The sequence below is a fragment of the Solanum tuberosum genome, unplaced genomic scaffold, assembly GCF_000226075.1.
Source record: "Solanum tuberosum cultivar DM 1-3 516 R44 unplaced genomic scaffold, SolTub_3.0 scf00601, whole genome shotgun sequence".
Classification (NCBI taxonomy): domain Eukaryota; kingdom Viridiplantae; phylum Streptophyta; class Magnoliopsida; order Solanales; family Solanaceae; genus Solanum; species Solanum tuberosum.
In genome coordinates, this window is record NW_006239574.1 from 133,863 (window position 1) to 152,683 (window position 18,821).

Here is an 18,821-nt window from a genome sequence, read left to right on the forward strand (position 1 = left end):
ACATCAGGAGAATCTTCCTGATCCTGGCGAGCCTGGAGAGCATAAAACCTGCCTTGACATTGACCGCCACCTACACCAGATGACACACCCTGCTGAGTTGGGCGACCTACTGGTGTTGTTGGGACAGTAGACTGAGCCCTACTATCATTACCTCATTGCCCATGCATGGCAGAAGGGCAATCATTCACCCTATGACCAGACTGACCACATTCAAATATTTCTTCCTTGCCTGCAAGATAGTCGCCCAAATGGTTCTTACCACACTTTGGACAAGTTGGGTAGGTTCTATTTCCTGAAATACTTCCCTGAGACTTAGAGCTTAGTGCCCATACTATTTTGATCTTGTCGAAACTGTGAGTGATTTCCACCACCCAATTTTTGTTAAGAGTACTCATAGTTCCCTGTTCTAGCTTTCTTGTTGACCTTAACTATTTCCCTAAGCTTATCTCCCTCAACCTGCTGAGCATGAGTCATGATTCTAGAGATATTCATATCCCCTAACAACATAGCATTCCTGCACTCTGTCTTCACTAAGTTGGATACCCCAAATAGAAACTTACTCATTTTTGCCATTGGATCGGCAACATATGTGGAGCATACCTAGAGAGTTGGGTGAACTTAAGTCCGTACTCTTGGATTGACATAGTACCTTGCCTCAAATTCATAAACTCCTGAGCCTTAGCCTTTCTTAACTCCCTCGGGAAGAACCTGTCTAGAAAAGCTCCAGTAAAACACTCCCAAGTCATCAGAACTACAATCGTACCCCGATTTTCTTTCCACTGGGTTAACCAAATGTGAGCTACATCCTTAAGCTTGTAGGATGCCAACTCTGTCCTATCATTTCCAATTACTTGCATCACTCCAAAGATTTTCTTAACCTCATCGATGAAATTATGTGGGTCATCACCAACTTGCGAGCCAAGAAACTTAGGCGGATTCATCTTAACAAAATCTCAAACTTTAGTTGCCACTGATCCACTATTTCTATTTGTAGGAACTGGAACCTGCTGATTGTTCTGATTAGTGATACTTTGAGCCAAAAGTTGGATAGTATTTCGAAACTTTGCATTCGAAACCTCATGGTCTGGTACTGGAGGGACTGCGTTAGCATTGCGTGCATTAGCATTCCTTGGGCAAGCTCTACAAGGAGGCATGATCTGAAAGCGCATAACGATGGTTTAGAAAGAGATCATACCTTACGCACGATAAAAATATCAAGAAAAATGAAGTCTTCCTAAAACACTTCGTAACGTCCCTCTTATTAGATGTGGTGCACTTCATACCCATGAAAAGGACTCTACTTAGTGCGGCTTTGCAGACATCCTAGGATTCCTGAACCTAATGCTCTAATACCAAGTTTGTCAATCCCTGAGCTACCCCTGGGCGTAAACACAGGACTTAGGATCACGAGTGACCCCAAGCTAAACCTGAGCTGACATATCAAAAGTAAATTAAACAAATCTATGAAAAGATAAACTAATGCGGAAGCTAAATCGTGAGATAACTTAATTATGGGGAATACCTAATACTGGTCTGAATATATATAAAATTCTAAGAGTTTAGTGATACTGAACAATCACTCAAAAAATAAAGTTGAATGTAATACTATGTCTGAAAAATCCTCTAACTGGCTAAAGTTGCTGGGACATGCCCCCAACTAACTCTAGAAAAACTGAAAGTAAAATAAAAACATGTCTATCATCTTCGAAGAATGAGGACTCACCACTGATACTGCTGAACTGGAGATCGGGAACCGATCTATGCGTGATCTGGATGCTGAGGATCGAAACTTACATCACGAGAAGATATAGCACAGAGTATGCGTCAGTACTTGGAAGGTATTGAGCATGCAGGATAGGATAAAGATGAACAATATACATAACTGAACAAAGTATACTGAGCAATGGTATAAGATAAACATGATGAATATACTGAAGATACTGAATATGAACTAAACTGAATTCAATGACCGAATTAATAACATGTTGAAACTGAATACTGAACTGTAACTGATAACCTGGTCAATGCAATACAATATGACTGTGGGAGCTACTATTAACCAACATAAAACCACGTGAGCTAAATGTGGAGTCCGATGTATACGCCTCATCGAGAGGACCCAATACCTTGCCAGGGGTATAAAGCCATGACTGGCGTGGTCACTAAATATGATGCACACAGAAGGGACTTAACCTACGGAGGCACGAACTTTTGGGACTTTGAGGGTGACTAACCCTAGTACAACTCGGTATTAAGCCTACTTCCAATTGAATATATATATGATACATTATGATTGAAATACTGAATAGCTCAAAATGCTGATATGCAGATACTCATACTTGAAAACTCTTTCTAAAAAACAATTCCAAATCATATTATAATATGATCATTAATGATTCGGGGAGTCATACCATCAATGATACACATTGATGGTATATCTAGATACCATACTGCTCATATATTGATGGCATACTCGATTGTCATACTAATCATGTTTTAGAAAACTCTTTTCTCGAAACTCATATTTGATTTTCTCAAAACTCAGTTTAAGAACTCAAGTGTTGACTTTAAAAAGCTTCTCAAGATTTATAACTCAATGTGATAATGTGATGTTCGAAACTGGAGCAAGTATATCTGTTTAACTGACCTAGCATGTGTAATTCGTGAACTAAGAGAATCTACACAACTAGGGTTCTGAGTTTCATGTAAAGAACTAAGCAACGATTCCACAAAAAAACATGATAATCGGATTAGGAATACTCTAACAGCTAAATCGCAACAATTATCTAAAAGTTCTAGAAAACCTTAGGTCTAAAACATTGACTAAGTAGAGAATCGAAGAAGTCTGACTAAATTCTAGGGACCTAATAAGAACTAAGCAATGATTCCACAAAAAAACATGATAATCTGATTAGGAATACTCTAACAGCTAAATCGCAACAATTATCTAAAGTTCTAGAAACCTTAGGTCTAAACATGATATAGAGAATCAAGAATTTGACTAAATTCTAGGGACCTAATGGGTGAAAGGAACTCACTAGTGAAATCCCACATACATGGTGACTAAATCTACAGAGAAATCCTTTGAATTCCAGGGATGAAACTTGAAGAACACCGCTGCTTGTTCTTAAAAGAAACTGGAGCCTTTTTCTTCTCTTTTCGTTCTAATTTGGATGATATTTGGAGAATAAAGGTTTTGGGTAAGTCTGACTAAGTTATTAGGCTTATTCTGAGTAAAACGATGTAGTTTAGGCATCAAACGATGTAGTTTAAGTGCCCAACGCATAGAGGAAAGGAACAAAACGACCTTAACTTAATTCTGACGAAACCCATCCACGGAGGGACCTACGGTCTATCGTTTGACCTACCGGCCGTCGTTTGGGTTCATCGGTCAAGTCTGCCCAATAGGGTTTCACTAAAACGAGCATAATGTTTTACTCCGAGATCAGACTTTAGCAAATTCTATGGCGTTGGAAAGAGGATTCAATTTTCTATCATTTGGTAGGTCATGGGCCACCTAATTCCTTTTGTGCTAAGGGTTATGAGCATTTCAAGTTGACCCAACTACAATTTTCCTCTAACTGGTTGTTGAGCCTCACTTACGGTCATACCTACGGTACGTAGGTCCAACCACGGACCGTACTGGTCGACCGTGGGTGGGATGAGAGGCTATAAAGACTTGGGCCTTAATGACGGAACCCCACCTATGGTCTGTGGTCCTACCTACGGTCTGTGGGTGGTTCCATTGATACTGGCACCAGATTTTTTGAAAACTCAATTTTTTTTCGTTTTGAGATCCGAGGTGTTACACAAGTGATATGCAAGAAAAGACCATGCTCCTTATATTCCACATTCTATCCCTCTATTCCTCTACCGAGTTCAAAAGAAGACAATAAATTTATTTTAATGGTGGCCAAACATCAAAATAGTAATCACAAGAATATAAGAACAACTAATATGATAAAAAAAATGCCGAATCAAAATCACTAAACAATCATTTTTGTAAGTAGATATAATCCAAGAACGAGAAGTTTAACTCCACATAGACATAGAACAATTACAACAAATCATTCAAATAAAAGATGTAAAATAAATAAAAGAGAAGAAAAAGATAAAACCCTAGACCAAAAGTTATTTTATACATTGTATCCTCCCTTAATAATTATTATTATGGATTATTTATAGATGTCCTAAATAAAATAATTGAGTCCAAAACAAATTGGAAAACCAAAACCCAAACGAAATTGTATTCCTGCGTGAAAGTTCAACAATTGTTGTTGCCTTCAAAGTCATATGACATGTGGCAGACCATCTATACTACAATTCAAATTCTTCCTCAAGTGCTCTTCGAATATATTATATATTACTATATTTAATTTAATCCTGCTTGATTTCCTTCTTCAACCTTCCATCTTTAATTCGTTTTAGTTTTAAACTTCTTCATTTTTTCACCAATTTTAATCCTACAAATAAAATATACTATTTAGCACAATCTATAAAATTTAGGCTCAAAAAGGACAAAGACAAATACTAAATGTGAGGCAAATAATGATTTAAATATGTATTTTAGCCTCACATCAACACCTCACACTTAAACGTTTGCTCGTCCTCGAGCAAACATTAAAGCTCATCTCAAAAATCTTTGATACAAACAATTAGGCCATGTACAAATTTCAAAACATCAAGTACACTTCTTGATTATTATGCAAGATATACTAATAATCAACAAACCTCTAACCTCCTAACCCCAAGGAAGGACTCTAAACTCATCAAATTTAAACTTGTTCACCTATTCTCATCAAAGAAAGCTAATAAAATTACCTATCTATCATGAAACAAGTGCCCTCACAAGATTCACACACTCAAATCAAAAGATTGAATATAAATTAAGGACTTAGCATCAAAGAACACTCTCACACTCACAAAGAAAATTCACATGTATGCACAAAGAACCATAGGCTTGCCCATTATGTACATCTCCTCTAATTAAGCATGCTGAAATAGAATCAAATTGGACTTTTACGGGTTGTAGTGTAGGCTAGGGGACGGGTAGGAAAATATATAATAGTGACTTACACTTCCTTAAACACTTTGCAATTTCAGACTTCATCACCCATTATTTTCTTCTCTTTATTTTTTCAGCCATCTCTTCAACAATTATTTCACTAGTAATTCTCATCATCTCAAGAATGCTTCAATCATTTTTTAAAGAATATATATATATATATATATATATATATATATATATATTGTTTTGTTTTTCTCTTTTTTTTTCTTTTTTTTTTCATGCACATTCTTTCAAAGAAGGTTTTTTAATCACTTTGTATCTATCATTGATCACCTTTTACACTCAACCATCCCTTTTCTTCAGATTTAACAATTAGAATAAGTCTATGCTATAGTGCTCAAGGAAGCAGGGTGCAAAAACTAGGAATTCAACAAAAAAGTCAAGGCAAAATTATGGCTACCAATAAAAAGTTAAAGGCTCACAGGGGCTACTAGTGATATATATCTGAAAAGGCTAAAATTTACAAGACAAATCAAAGAAAGTCTATTATCATCTCCTAAACAAAACATCACTTTTTATTTCGCTTCAATAACATGCATGGCAAGTTCTAGACTAAGATGCAAGACATGAAATAAACAAAATCTCACCACATATGACGCAAGTAGCAATCAAGATGGATCAATTCCACTTCTAAGACAGACAAGATCATAACAAACTATAGAGTAAAATAAGTTATATACAAAGGCACAACCATGAACCTAGATGTCAAAGAGTTTGCAATTTTGTTAGCAATCAAGCATTCACAAGAAAGTACTACTCAAAATTAGGCCCAAATAGCAAGTATCACACAACTCAAAAGGGTCTTTTCTTTTCTCTCCAATAAAATAAAATAAAAAATGAAAATTTATTCCTAAAAAAAATAAAAGACACTCGGTTCAAAGGGACTATCCTCAGGAAAAGAACCGAAAAAAAGCCAAGGAATCCATCCTAAAAATGAAAAGACTCAATAAAATAGTAAAAACTAAGAATTCATTCCTCCACCGCACACTTAAAAATATGCTATGTCCCCAAAGCATCAAATAAAATTTAAAACAAGGGTTAGAAAAACTTCCTGTGGCCTTTTAGGCCTAGCTAGTAGCATGTTCTCTTAATTTTCCTCAAGGGTCGTACACACCTCCACACTTAAGCTCAAACGTGCTCCTTCGCTTCAAACTTTTGGGTACTCAGAAATTTAAAAAAGTGACACTAATAAAATACGATAACATAAGAAATTGTTTTTTTTTAATTGTATTAATTTTTATAAAAAAACTTAAATTAATAAAAACAAAAGTTTAACCTAGATAAACAATTAATTTCTAAGTCCCCGGCAGCAGCGCCAAAAACTTGTTGCTCCCAATTGCACATACAAGTGTACGTGGTCGCACAAGTAATATAGTGGCTCTTAAAAGAACTAGATTATCGAACCCAAAGGACTTGTCAATTAATTATTCTTACTAAATTATACTAATTCTAATAATTTATTTAAGGGGAGGATTTCAAAGATGAATATACATTAACTAAAAATAAAATAAAGATAAAATAACTAAAAATAATTAACTAAGAAAAGATAGATTTTTCACACAATTAATGAATGAATCGATCTAGGAATATAATTTAACAATCATGTTTAGCATCAATTTCATCAACTTATTTGATGATCTAGTTATTGATTCACGGGGTTGATAATATAGTCATGATCTCCCGACCTCTAACCGTCTACCACAATTGGCACCCTAGCTACATCCTTGAGCGGGGATAGACTGAACCAACTATGGAGCATTCCGTTGTCTTCCTGTATTTGAGTCAAGCAAGGCATCTAGGTATATCCCTATGCTAGACACAAATCAATTTAAGTGATATGCAAGAAAAGATCATGCTCCTTATATTCCACGTTCTATCCCTCTATTCCTCTCCCGAGTTCAAAGAAGACAATAAATTTATTTTAATGGTGGCCAAGCATCAAAATAGTAATCACAAGAATATAAGAACAACTACTATGATAAACAATTATGCCGAATTAAAATCACTAAACAATCATTTTGTAAGTAAATATAATCCAAGAATGAGAAGTTTAACTCCATATAGACATAGAACAATTACAACGAATCATTCAAATAAACGATGTAAAATAAATAAAAGAGAAGAAAAAGATAAAACCCTAGACCAAAAGTTTTTTTCTACATTGTATCCTCCTCCTTAATAATTATTATTATGGACTATATATAGATGTAGAAAATACTAAATAAAATAATTGAGTCCAAAATAAATTGGGAAACCAAAACCCAAAAGGAATTGTATTCCTGCGTGTACAATGACAACGTTCAACAATTGTTGTTGCCTTCAAATTTATATGATACGTGGCAGACCATCTATACTTCAATTCAAATTCTTCTTCAAGTGCACTTCTAATATATTATACACTAGGTAATAAACTCGCGCTTCACGCGGGCATAAATAATTTTTCTAAACTTTTGAATAACTTTTTCAATAATCGATTGTTATAAGAAAAAAAAAGAGTAAATTTTAGTAGGTTTTAAGAACATTTCAACAGAAATTAAATGATTTGACATTATCACATATCTCAGGAACTGTAAATATATAATGAATGATTAAAATTATCTTGATATCGAATCAGTTTTATCTTTTACATAACTTATCATAATATATATATGTTTGATGATATAATTGTCTTGTTAAAACTGAGTGATGTTTTTATGTAGCGATTAAACATCACTTATTCTATTTTTTTTGTACATGAAAAATATAGAATTTGATAATTTTATGGTTATAATAACTTCTTCTTGAAAAAAAAATTATGTAAAAGTTTTTGATAATCAATATTAGTTATAAATAAATTAAGACCGTTAAAAATATACACCACAACAACATAAATTAATTTTTTTTAGAGACAATCTACTTGTCTAAGGTCAAACGTTCCTCACTTTTCGTTATTATTACTTTGTTACTCTAACAAAATTTATAGAAGGAGAAAAATAAATTTGAAACAATAGCAAAATAATATTGTTGACCCTTTTAAAGATTCATTCTTCATTAAACTGTTGTTATGAAGGCCCTTCTAGATGCTTCATGAATGCAACTTTATGACTTTTTTCAGAAATACATATGCATAATTTTTGCATTATGAAAGTACAAGTAGATCAAAATGTTGGATTCTAGACTCATGTTTAAGAAATATTCTCGAACATTACAAAATTAAAAATGAGTCTAACCTAGATAACTCAAACGCTCAGCAATGACTTGGGACATGAAGGACAACAAATCTATGTTAATAAACATGTTTTTTGTAGCTTAAGATATTACTTTTATTTAGAGCAGGTTTTGTTTCATATTCTTCAAATTGAGCTTGCCGAAAATAGTCATAACTCACACATAAAATATTTAGAAGAGCCGAATGAGAGGAAAACAAGAAAAATATTAAAAGGACGAAAGTTTTGTCCAAGTGAGATCATATACATACCAAACGAAAAATAATCAATACAATTTTAAGGAGACAACAAAACAGCGAGAAAAAACATACATTTAAGGGAGTAAACTATGAGATATCCAATGATGATAAAAAAAAATCATTCTAACCAGAAAAATTCCTATGTTTTGAATAATATACCTCAAAAAATGGACTAACACTTCAATCAACTTTGAATCCTTAAAGTACTCATAATATCCACTGATAAAATTTGGTAAAAATAGACAACAACAACATAAAAAAATAAAATATGGGCATGCAAAGTTATGAACTCTCAGAGGATTTTCTAAAGAACACAAAATCTCATCCTTGTATGTGAAGGAATGAAGTTGTTGGTGAAAAAATTAGAGATTTGTAAGGGCTTTTTTTATTGTACCTTCAACAATTCTAGTAGAGAAAATTTGCTTGAATACTCAATTAACGTTTGTTATTTAATCTGTACTATCAAATACTTATAACAATAATTTTGCAGAAACATAAACAACAAAGTTCAAAACATGTACTAAAAAATAACAATTAATAATATAAGCCTAAATTAATTACGGTAAAAAACATACCAGGATCTGTAACAATAGAATGAAACAGAATGAAAAAAATTGATCCCACTGAATGCATATTGTCCCCTTAAGGAAATTATTTCCCTCTAACACCCGAGGTTTAAAGGAATAGGTCCTCTCAGGATAGAACGATTCTATTCACCAGTGTATTGATACAAAAACAATGGTGTTAGTGAGTCATTCAACAGGAGCAAAGTACACAAATATTTAATTGTCCAAAAGAAGAAGAAGAAGTTTAAAATTTTCATTGTTTAAAATGAGAGGAAATTCCTCTATTTATAGACAACAAAGGGTAGTGTGAACAAATGTTTATTGTGTCTTATCGGAGAGGTCATAACTCTTTGAAAAAGGTACAACCCTTCGGAAAGGTCACAACCTTTCATAAAAGTCACAACTTTTCATAAAAGCCGCAACTACTTCATAAAAGTTGCAACTTTTCATAAAAGTCACAACTTTTCATGAAAGGGGAAGGCTAGTTTTGGAAATAAAATAAATAAAAAGGGAATCTTAATTTGTGGTGGTGCCACGTAGGCGGACCTAGAGTTATATATATATATATTACATTCAATTTAATCCATTAAGTTGTATGCTTGATTTCCTTCTTCAACCTTCCATCTTTAATTCGTTTTAGCTCCAAACTTCTTCATTTTTCCACCAATTTAACCCTACAAATAAATATATTGTTTAGCACAATCCATAAAATCCAGGCTAAACAAGAACAGCTATAAATACCAAATTTGTGGCAAATAATGATTTAAAATATATATTTTAGCCTCACATCATTGTCGGTTAGAGAAACTCCCACAAAGTTATATTATATTTTATTATATAGAAATTGAGTTGTTATTGTATTCTTCAAAACGCAGAGTTGCTTATGACTATTTTATAAGCTTTCCATATAGTGCATGTGTATTGTTGCTTTATATTAAGTTGAGTATTCAGAGTTGAGTATCCAGAGTTGAGTACCTAGAGTCGAGTATCTTATTATTGAGTTGAGCCTTATTTCACTGAGTTCAATATCTTATCATTGAGTTAAACTATGTTTCTTTGAGTTGACTTGAGTTGAGAAGGGGTAAGTATGTTTCTTTTCCACTAATTTAGGCTTATGTTTATGCTTTAGAATTCCCCTTACATGCTCGTACATTCCATGTACTGAACCATTTGGCCTGCATCATTTCATGATACAGATACAGGTATTCAGGATCATCAATAGGAGCTTCGTTGATACCACAAGGAGTTCGAGTTAGCTATGATTAGCCTCCTTGCTTTCGGAGGATTCCATTTACTTTCAGTTTTGTCAGGATGTCGCGGGTCTTGTCCCGACTTCCATCTTTTTCATTTAGAGCCTTCATAGTTAGACAGTAGAGTTTCAGAAGTGTTCATTTATTTTTTAAAATGTTTTAAAGACTTAAGTTGCCTATTTTATGGCGAGTTGAATATATTATTTTTATTCAGAATTTTTCATTTGAGTTAAAGATTTGTAATTGAGTTCAAATGAATTTTATTCAGTTTTAAGCTTTGTATGCTTGAGTTAGTCTTCCGTTTGTAGTCAGCCAAGATGAGGGTTCGATTGGGGAGCAGAAATGGTTCTCGAGTGGCGGCCACATCCAAGGTCTAGGCTCGAGTCGTGAAATCTTTTGCCAACATTCTTGGCATTAGAGATTTACTCCAGGTTAAGATCCATCCTTTCCTCAAGCATGAATTGGTAAAGTAAGAGAGAGAAAAAGTGAAATATTGTGAGATCTTTTCGAGAGAAAACAAAAAAATTTCATGGCAGGGAATGGCATAATAGCTTCATCGCAGCCTCTAATTCCAATTTTGAAAGGGGAAAATTATCAATTCTGGAGTGTAAAGATGAAGACTATTTCCAAGTCTCAAGAACTATAAGATGTAGTTGAGACTAGAATTCGTGAAGGGAATGCAAATCAATTGAGAGGACATCGGAAGAGAGACTCTAAAGCTCTGTTCATGATCCAGCAGGCTCTTGATGATGAAATTTTTCCTCACATATCAGCTTCTGAAACTTCCAAACAAGCATGGGAGATCCTGAAGCAAGAGTACTTTGGAGGTGATAAAGTAATCACTGTTAAATTACAAACTCTTCGACATGATTTTGAAATATTATTCATGAATGAAAATAAATCTGTGCAAGGATATTTGTCTAGAACATCTGCTATTACTAATAGGAAGAGGTCCTATGTGAGAAAATTGATAATCAGATTGTTGTGTCTTAAGTGTTGAGAGGTTTAACCACTTTGAGATTTTTGTTACAACATTTAGGAATCTAAGGACCTATCTACCTATTCTTTTGATGAATTAATGAGTTCCTTGCTAGCGCATGAAGATAGGCTAAATAGTTCCCGTGAGAAAGTTCAAGAGAAGGCATTTCAGGTTAAAGGAGAGTTTTCCTATAAGGAAAAAATAGGAAACTCAGCCAGACGAGGACATAACAGGGGCAATTTCCGTGGTCGGGGTGGTAGTGGCAGCGACAGAGGTAAAAACCCAGTTGGTGAATTCCGTCAAGAGAAATATTCAATGTTGATGCTGCAAGAAATTTGTCCATAAAGAAGTTGATTGCTGGACAAAGGAGAAAGATGAGCAGAACGAAGCCAATTTCACAAAAAATGTGTAAGAATAAAGTAAGTTGTTTATGGCTAGTTCCCAAATAGCTGAAAGTGCAAATATTTGGTTGTTCATTATAGCCATCAGTCGATGCTCCAATCACATGTCAAGTTTTTAGTCTCTATTTAGGTATCTTGATGAGTCCCAGAAAGTGAGGTGCGACTAGGAGATGACAAACAAGTGCACATTGAAGGGAAATGTACAATTGAGATAAAAATTGTCCAAGGTAATGTGAAATTTTTATATGATGTGCAATATGTCCCTACTTTGGCTCATAATTGGTTAAGTGTTGGATAATTGTTGATTTGTGGCTACTCAATTATTTTTTATGATAATGCATGTGACATTAAGGACAAAAAATCTGGACATACGATAGCCCATGTGCCTATGACTAAATAAAATGTTTCCTCTTGATATTTCAAATGTCGGCAATACTGACTTAGTTGTTAAAGGAAAGAATGAGACTAATTTGTGACACTTACATTGGACATTTGAATGTTGATGGGTTGAAACTTTTGGTTAAAAAAGATATGGTTATTGGCTTGCCAAAAATTAATTAACTTGACTTGTGTGAAGGATGTATCTATGGGAAGCAAACTAGGAATTCGTTTCAAGTGTGAAAATTATGGAGGGCTACAACTTGTCTTGAACTTGTACATGCTGATTTGTACGAGCCAATGAAAATGAAATTCCTTGGTGGAAGTCTATATTTTTTTATGTTTACTGATGATTACAACCACTTTAGTTGAATTTATTTCTTGAAATGCAAATCTGAAAGCTTTGAGCATTTCAAGAAATTTAAGGTATTTGTAGAGAATCAAAGTGGCAACAAGATAAAATAACTATGTACTAATAGAAGTGGTGAATTCTTGTCTAATGATTTTAATTTGTTCTATGATGAGAATGAAATTCACAGGAAATTACTTAAAGCACCATATACGCCAGAGCAGAATGGTGTGGCCGAGCGGAAGAATATGATGGTGGTGGAAATGGCTCGAAGTTAACTGAAAGTAAAGTGCCAGATTATTTTTGGGGAGAAGTTGTTTGAACCGTTGTTTATCTTTTGAACATCTCACCAACAAAGGCGGTTTAGAATGCAACACCTCTTGAAGTTTGAAATTGTAAGAAGCCTCGAGTATGCCACTTAAGAATCTTTGGTTGTATAGCACGTGCTTTGGTCAATTTTCACTCTAAGTTTGATGAAAAATCTACAAAATGCATTTTCGTTGGCTATAGTCTTCAATCCAAAGTATATCGTCTATATAATGATCCCATAAGTGGTAAAGTGATTATTAGTAGAAATGTTGTGTTTAATGAGGATGCAAGCTAGAACTTTAATTCTGGGAACATGATATCCAATATCCAATTGCTATCTACTGATGAAGAACCTACATTAGATTCTAGAAATTCACCTAATTCTTCTTCTGTAAGTTCATATGTTAGCTCATCAGTTGCACCATCAACAACTGTTGCACGTGATGAGTCTTCACTTGAGCCAATTCCACTAAGAAGATCAACAATGGAAAAGAAATCAAATCCTAAGTACTCTAACACTGTAAATACTTCTTGTCAATTTGCTTTGCTCGTTTCAGATCTTGTTTGTTATGAAGAAGCAGTAGAATAATCTGAATGAAAGAATGATATGATTGAAGAGATGCAAGTAATTAAAAGCAATTCTGCATGGGAGTTAGTTGATGCACCTGAAGGAAAGAATGTAATATGGCTCAAATGGGTGTTTCAAACAAAGTACAATGATGATGGGAGCATTCAAAAGCATAAAGCTCAGCTCGTGGCAAAAGGATATTCAGAACAACAAGGCTGCTTGGATGACTGAAAAAAGCACTTCCGGAATTTGTTTCAACTTTGGTTCTGGAGCTGTGACATGGAGTTCAAAGAAACAGGAGACACAGTAGCTTTGTCGACATATGAGGAAGAGTATACAATAGCAAGTTTAGCAGCACGACAAGCTTTATGGCTTTGAAAACTACTTGAAGATTTTAATTATGAGCAATAGGAGCCTTCTAAGAACTTTTTCTGATAGCAAATCAGCAATTTCTATGGCTAAGAATCCCTCTTTTCATGGGAGAACTAAGAACGCCGATGTGCAATATCACTTTATCCGGACATTGATAGCTGACGGAAGAATAGTGTTAGAAATTCTGCAGCACAAATGAACAAGCAGTGGATATATTTATGAAGTCTCTTTCCCAAGCTAAGCATGGATATTTCAGGTTGCAGTTGGGAGTGTGATTTTGAATCAAGGGAAAGTGTTGGTTGACTGATTCAAAATTTTAGTGCTAGTAGTGACAGTATTTTTAGGAGTCTTTTATATTTCCAGCTAACTTGCTCCAGTAGTCCTAATTAGTTGATGTTAGTTAGTTAGCCGGTCATGAGTTAGTGCTAAACTAGTACCCTATTTTTTTTCTCTAGTTTTGATTCTTTCCAAGTTCTATTTAAAAGACTTGTATTGTTATTTTCCGAAAGCAATAGAAAAAATCAGTTTCTCTCTGTTAAATCTTATTCGAGTAGTCGTTCATCTCTTTTACCAACATTATCAATAATAATATTACTCTTTGAGCTAAGTTAATTAATGATTTTATGTCATTTAAGAATACTATATTAAAAACAATAAGTATGTAAATATAAAAAAGACAACACTAAATAATTCATTGTGTGGGTGTATTTTATTTACTCAAGAACTCTTATTAATATTTTGTTTTAAACCACTAATTTTAAAGAATTTGGATGTCAAATTGTTTCAATCTAGTGAATAGGGCTAGTGTATACACTGATAAATGAGTACTTATGCTAGTCCAGTAGATTGAATTTCTCATACATACAAAATGTTGCAATTTCTACACATTAGTAATTTGTTATATTAAGTACAAAAGAACTGCAGCTATAAATGCTTTGTATGATCCGTCTCATCAAAAATTTCCTCCTACACAAAAGACAGAATTGACATTGTAATACCTTGGCAACTAAAGAAATCATGGAAACCATTTCAATCCAAAATCTTGAGTGATTTTACCTGTAAAAGCTCTTCAATAATGTCTTCCATAGTTATTATTCCAACTACCTCTTCATCATCAGGGACATCTGGCAGATCATTTTCACATTACCATGTGTTTTTTGCTGTTTGAATATGAAAATTAGTTGCAATTCTTGGGAATGGAAAGTAACTAAATTCTTTGTCAGTATATATGTGTTCCACATTAGCATGTGTTTGTGTCTCTGACTATCGTGTTCGACATTAACGTAACGCTTGTCTCACGACTTTACCTTGAGTAAATATATATATACTCACTATGATCCAATTTAATGTGTCATATTTTGAATTTTGAGATTCAAATAAATCTATCTTTAACCGTAAGTTATTTCATGTATATTTTAAATATTTTGAATCGTCAATTATTGTGACTTATAGTATTTTTTAGGAATAAGGCACAAGTACCCCATACACTAAGACCGAAATTCCAAAGACTTACCTTAACTAAACTAAGGTCCTATTACCCCCTGAATCCATTTTATTTTATAATTGTTTTTACACCTTTTGACTTATGTGGCATCCAAATATCTCCCACGCGCCTCAACTATGTGGAGTCACGGAGTGTGCCACGTAAGCCAAAAGGTGTATAAAATTACAAACAAAAAAAAAAAGACCAAGGGTAATAGGACCTTAGTTTAGTTAAGGTGTATCTCTGGGATATCGGTCATACTCTAGCGGGGTACTTGTCTTATCACTACTTTTTACGTAGTTTATAAATATATAAATTTCATTTAAAAAATTTGAAGATTTCATGAGTAAATTCTTGGTAAAATTTGAACTGTTTGACTCACGAAAAAACAAATTTGTCACATAAATTATGACAAAGGGAATAATACTATCATCCTTCAATCATGGCTTGACTTATAATTAAGATGATATGATTTACTCATTGTAAATAATTATAAGAAATAATTTTAGATAACTTCTTCTAGAATTCGGTTCATAAAACTAATTTTTTTTATTCATAATATTAATTTTTTTATGGTTTACGATATTACAATTATTCTCTTATTTGAATTTTTTATTGTAACACTTCTTTCAACCTAATATTTATTAATTATATAAATAAAAGCTTTTGTTTTAAAGATTTTACCCCGTTTCTAATATACTACTACTATTTTTGTTTGTTAAATTACTGTATGTTGGAATAAACATGCTAAATTCGTTGACCAGAAGGTCATCTCTACTTTGTAAACATAATGTACTCCATGTTCTTCTTCTTGTGAACAATTGGAAAGATTATTTTTTTATGCTCATCTTAAACATTGAAATTTTATTGGATAAAACTCATATCAAATTTTGGATTACATCTTGAATTTATGATTGGTTGATCTAGTCAAATTATTTGTTAATAAAAATGAATTAATGTTTATGTCAAAATTATATAACTTAAATGAAATTCAATTACATTTAAACCAGTTTGTTAAGTGTTTAAATTTATAAATTTCCCTTATAGGTGCTGGTCTTGATATTTTTTTCCCCAATAAGAAAACAACAACAACAACAAAAACATATCCAATCAAATCTACAAGTGAGATATGAGGAGGATAGAATGTACGCATACCTTATCACTATCTCGTAGAGGTAAGAAGACTATTTTCAAAAGATCCTCAGCTCAAGTGCAATAACTTCTCATTTAAAGAAGGAGAAAATGAAAACGATATAGAAAATAATAAGGAAATGATGAAAAGACTATAATATAGGAGCCAAAACAACAATAACCTCCATTCATTGAATGAAATTTCCTTAGACAAACTTGACTTCCAAATCTTACAAATTAAATGAAACTTAATTAATAACATATTATAATTTGTTGTTTGTAACGATCTGATACATCGTTATTTAAAGGCATCTCATGCGGAGTCTCAATTTTTTTTTAAAATATGTTGTCAATTTAAAATTGGAGTGACACGAAGAAAATTCTTGAATTTGATATTGATCCGGGCTGACGTCATTCAACCATAGCTGGAATATTTCTGCTATGACGACATTGTTGTAGCAATGTGTCAGCCATTATAGCAGGGTCAGCGGGGCAGAAACTCGAAAACGTTAATTCTTTAATTTACCTCCTCTTCAATGGTAAAACATCCTCCTCTTCAATGGTAAAACAAACAAGGGTTACACCAAAAAAGCCTCCAAAATCCGCTCCAAGATAGAGGAGGGATTCTAGCGCAAAGAGAGTCAAACCCATTGATTTTCGGTCTACGTCCGTCAAAATTCGCCCCCACCGAGCTAGAGGCTCATGTTCAGAGTTCTTTAGTTGTTGTTGGACATCCATGTAGGCTAGACTTACATGAATAGTTAGTCCTGTCTTTATTTGCATAATACCTTGTGAGCTGTCGGGAGTTTGCAATGAGTTTGGGTAGATGAATGCATGGATCACTGTTGTGCAAGTGGATGTCGACAAGAGCTCAAAAGATTGTCAATTGATTTCATATTTTTTTCTTCTATTGTTTAATATATTAATTCGTAAGAATGTTGTTACATTTTATGTATATTCTCTCTATGAATATATTTTTCTTTATTTTTGTATTTTATATGAATTTGTTATTGTTGTAAATTTTTTAATTTCTTTTAGTTCAAAATAGTAACTTATGACTTTGCTGGAAATATGATAGTTACCAACTAAATGTTTTCCTCAATAAAATCAATAATAGGGGAAATACCCTTTTGAAATACTTAAGTGAGAAATTCATAAAAAATATATGAATAAAATTAAGTGTGAATAATAATCATTGATTAAAATTTAAAAACTAAAAATATCAAAAAATGAATAAAATTGAACTATTGAAAATCTAATTAGTCTGCGCGAAGTGCAAATGAGTTCACTAGTAAAGATATAAAGCGGAAGTAGGTAGACAAGTTTTAAAATTATAGAAAATATTTAATGGAAATCAAGTACAAAAACAACAAAATACAGCCCCCAATATTCGGTGTCGTTCGTACAAGAGCGATTATGAGAATGATGCATCAACAACTGATACACTGTTTGAAAGATAAAAAGACAATAAAAAGTAAAGGATAGAATAATAAGTATGGCACTGTAGATCTAGACAACTCACCAAATGTAATCCGCGCAAAACTGTATGAAAATTTAAGGGACTAACCGAGGAACAATGTCGGTTTTGTTTGAAAATAATTTTTTAAATAGGGAAGTGCTAAATGGCCAGAAAATTTAAAAAAATTATAATATTTTTTTAATTTTAAAATAAATTGATTTTTTTTTCATTTTTTAGTTAAAATGTATTAAAGTTAAAAGGATAAAAATATTTTAAAATATGAAATAACATAGAAAAAATATCATTCTCAAATTTTCTGGCCAAATTTTTTTTTCATTTTAAATAATATAGTGAAACCAACGGATAGGATTGGTTTCCCCTCGGTTTATGTGACCGACCTAGTCCCTCAATTTTTTCTAGATCGGTATTGATGAAGTTTTTAGTAGTGATATATTGCAGGCACATGATGTCTAACATCTGATTTAATCGTAAATTTTATAAATAATAATATTACTCTATGAGCAAATTAAAGTAATGATTTTACGTCATTTAAGAATACTATACTAAAAACAAGTATGTAAAAATAAAAAAGACAACTCTAAATAATTCATTGTGTGGTGTCTCTCATTAATATATTCTTTTAAATCACTAATTTTAAAGAATTTGGATGTCAAGTTGTTTCAATCTAGTGAATACGGGGAGTGTATACACGGGTAATAACTGAGTACTTCTGCTAGTCCAGTAGATTGATGGTGTGTTTGGTATGAAGGAAAATATTTTCCTAGAAAATGTTTTCGTGGAAAATAAGTAGATTTTTTATTTATTTTCTCATGTTTAGTTGGTGACTAGAAAATATTTTTCGAAAAAGATTTTTTAGTGTTTCATTTATTTATGAAAATTATTTTTGAAAAAATATCTTTTATTTTTACTAGAGAGTAGAAATTAATTTTTGAATTGAAATTGTTTTTTTTTTTAAAGATGGGGTAAAAAAATAAAAATTTGAAATTAAATATATTTTTTAAAAATAAACTTAATTTTTTTGGGAGGGGGTGGGGGGATGATG